The following is a 3,817-nucleotide window of genomic DNA, read 5'->3' as shown; positions in this document are numbered from 1 at the left end:
CAGGAACCTTAAACCCTGCTTATGTTGCCATCTTTATTCACCAATCAGAAATAACTTGGGGTTAAGTTCATATAGTATTATTGTGTCCATAGTCTACATTAGGACTCTCTTGTCTCTGGGAAAACCAACACTTGGGAGACCAAAGTTAACATTATAGCACATAGCAACAGACCAATCCCCAACATAGATGTTTTTAAAAAATTAAAAAGCCTTACTTCTCAGATCTGTCCTACCACCTGCCTCCAATTCTAGCACAGTAATCCTAGAGAATTCTGGATAGGAAATGAAGACAATCGCAGTGTCCTAAAAGAGCATACCAGGGGCTTCCAAAGCAGCTCATGACAGACCTGAGTTTCAAGGAGACTTTGTCATTCCAGTAAATAGTGGAAGTCCAGACTCCCATTTTAATGCCACCTATTTCTTGGTGCATAAACTACGACAGAAAAATAAAGAAAAGTTGGACATTTGGTGAAACAACTACCAAAAGTGTCAATAACTTGAAACAGAAGCTAATGCACATTGTGGATATCTTATGCTTCTGGTATTTTTTTCTGATCCATTAAATGTGTTTCTTTGTACACAGCAAGGAGAAAGGAAAGTACAGGGTCAGCTTTTGGAATATTTCCCCATGTTCTTCCCAATAAAAAGCTCTGGCAAGAGGGGCTGCAGGACAGAGTCACAAAGTGAGTCATAGGTGTGCAAGTGGGGTTCCAGAGCCCATCTCAGACCCCTTGTCTTAAAGAAGCAAAGCTCAGGAGCATAGGGCTCCCTGGTGGGCCAGGGCCCCCACAACTCAGCATTGTGTCTCACGACTGTGAAGAGTCCTGCCAATGCCAGTGTCACCATGATGGCAGAGCAGATGCTAAACATATTCCTGATGCCCATTTTCCAATCACTGTCATGGAGACAAGGAGCCCTAGACAGGCGAGTAAATGGAGGGGCCCTCAGAACCAATTGAGAATACCAGCCAGTGTTGTCTCAGGGATCACTTTCCTTCACAGGAAGCTCATGCTGGGAAAGTAGAGCCCACCGGCCACCTCAATAAGTAAAAGGGTGACAAAGGATTCCACAGGATTTTCTTGGCCTGGACTGAAGTAGAAAATCAACACGAGGAGAGAGAAGACAACAATGAGGACAGCGAGGGAAAGTAGGTGCATGGTTTTAAAGTGGTATCTCTTGGAGGTAGCGATTTGGTACAGGGAAGAATCCAGAAGGCTGGCAGCCATGAATCTGGAGAACACAATGCCCAGTGGAGCCCAGGTAGGTCTAGCACAGGTGTCCAGAGGAAGACAAAGATAAAGATGAAGATGACACTCTCAAACAGGGCTTGTAGGACACCCAGCAGCAACACCCAGCGGTAAGACAGGAGGCAGCACAGGCCTCCAGCACAGGTCTCAGAGAAGGCACTGCTGACAGTCATAATTCTCTCCCAAGTTTCGAAGGCCCATGGCCCTCGCTCGAGCCAGAAAAAAGTTGGCAGCCACATGGGGTGCTACTGGCCGCAGTTCCATCCAACTAGCCAAATATTTAGCTGCCACATCTGCTGCTACAGCCAGCACATGGTTCCTGAAGGCAGCCCAGGCAAATACAGCTGGGATCCACTCAGCAGCATAGTCATGCCTCTCCACGTGTGCATGGATGTACCAGGCCTCAAGGCAGAGAAGAGGAGAACAATGGACAGCCCACAAACTACTCCCTCCAGAAACCCAAATTTGTCCTGAATGTGCTTGGTTATGCAGCATAGAGAGTGAGGGAGAAAAGGACACAGGAATTCTTATGATCCAGCTAGTCCACAGGGAGGAGGCTACTAGGCCAAAGAGTGTCGGTGCCAGCACAGACACTGTACCGAGAATCGGGCGAAAGCCTGTGGGATTAAAGACACACACACACACACACACACACACACACACACACACACACACACACACAGGTTATTCATGTCAAGCCAGAAGAGGAAAAGGCCTCTGGTTTCTTTATTGACCAAACTATATATCCCAAGTACACCACTTAGCAGGTGGGGAAACCCTGGCTGGAGACTTAACAAAAGACTGACTATGAGACCTGAATAAATTAGGGAAATAACCAGGAAGGCCAGCCTAATTCTGACTCAGGTGAGAAGTAGCAGACTGTTCATAGTTCAGAACAAAAGGCTTCAGCAGGGCTCAGCAGGGGTCAAACCCTGCAAGAGACTCAGAAGGATTTTGTTTGAGCTGATTGTTATCTTCTTTTGTGGTAAATTCATGGGAGAGGTTTTTATCCAACAATCTACCAGGTAACCAGGCCCAAATCCAATCCTTACAAAAGAGGACCGTGGAGACAAGGCCACGGTCCGTAATGGATAGCAATCTGACCCTCGAGGAAGTGGTATTGCTGATAGAGTTTATACAGGTAGGAGGCTTGGAGCCAGTTCACTGCCAGGGCCAGAAAGTAGACTTAAGAGATGTCTAGTTGAAACTGAATGAAGGAGGGATTTGTGCAAGCTCCTCTAGGGGGCATGGCTCTGCATCTTGACAGCCCCAGGTCCAGGCAGGAGGCCAGGAGGCTCACAAAAGAGAAATAGCCAATCATCTGCATGATGGACCCCTAGACATCTTGCTGCCCTGATCTAAGGGGACACTCCAGACATATTTAGAACCAGGTACCTGGGCTGCCCTCCCCATACTGGCTTTGGCTCTGGCTCTGCTTGTTTTCTAGCAGCATGCCTCCCCCACCCACCACCAGACACTTCATAGCCTGCTTCCAGGAGCGGGGCTCACTCATGTCTGCTGCCATGATAGCCACGGCATCTGACAAGAGTTTACTGCAGAATCTCATGGCTCTTGATGGCAGTAATTTAACAACCCTCAGGAGAATGAATTTATTCAAAGAGACACTTAGGCCTTCTCCTAGGTATCTAAATATTGAACATGTGGGGTAGTGGACTGTGCCTCCAGACAGAAAACCCGGTAATGTAAAATGGATTCAGTAATCACAGCAATTCTCATCATTGAGAATGGTAGGCACTTAAATCTACTCCTGGCCAGTTGTCTATCCTGGAACACTTGACCACAACAGCTCATTGAGAGTACTGTGATAATCAGTCATATAGAGACAACACCTGAAGTCCTTTCACATGCAGATGAGGCATCCCTAACATATCACACCAAGTCAATAGAAAGCATCTGCTTCTAGATCCCAACCCACCCCCAAATGTTTGTAGGGCCCTATCCACAAAGAATTAAGTATGAGTTCTTTCACTAAAGATTGTAAAAGTGCCTGTCTTATGAAGGTATAACACTCCAGGGAAGATGTTTTTCTCCCAAAGGTTTCAAGGCTGGACCTTGAACTGGCCTAACCAACAGGGTTCACAAACCTGACCTCAGCCACTTTCTGCTGGGTGGATCAAATGTTGGCCCCTAGCTGGCATTATGTTCTGCCAACTGCCACCAACTCCAGGGTAGTAGTAGCCTCAGAAGGGGTGCAGAAATTTGCCTTACTCTGGCTTCCCCTTGAAGAGCTGTAACTCTTTGGTCAGTCTGGCTAGACCAGAGACCTTCAGATGTCTATGGACAGTGTCCTCTACATAGACTGGCAGGAATCCAGGAAATTTCAATCTTCCCAAGCAATATTATCTCAATAGAAAGCAAAGGCTGTAATTCTGGTGCCAGCTGCAGGTGGGGCATTTCCCCAAGAAGAGATTTCACACTGCACTTCCAACTTGACAGACTAGCTCAAGAGAGACTGGAGCTTAGACAATGATGAAGGCTCAGGCCACATCTTTGGGACTGCTTAGCTCTATACATCTCTGGCCCTCTTGTTACAACTGAGCCTTGTTTTA

The 3,817-nt window shown here is 47.0% G+C and overlaps 1 pseudogene; it reads right to left on the bottom strand.

Annotated features, from left to right (window-relative positions):
• Positions 1-606: 606 nt before the first annotated feature.
• On the bottom strand, positions 607-2,574 carry LOC148002105 (solute carrier family 61 member 1-like; annotated as a pseudogene).
• Positions 2,575-3,817: the final 1,243 nt, after the last annotated feature.

The sequence above is a fragment of the Rattus norvegicus genome, chromosome 12 (assembly GCF_021556685.1).
Source record: "Rattus norvegicus strain SHRSP/BbbUtx chromosome 12, alternate assembly SHRSP_T2T, whole genome shotgun sequence".
In the NCBI taxonomy this organism is placed as follows: domain Eukaryota; kingdom Metazoa; phylum Chordata; class Mammalia; order Rodentia; family Muridae; genus Rattus; species Rattus norvegicus.
Note: the sequence above shows the minus strand (reverse complement) of the source record. Positions and strands in the feature narration are given on the sequence as shown.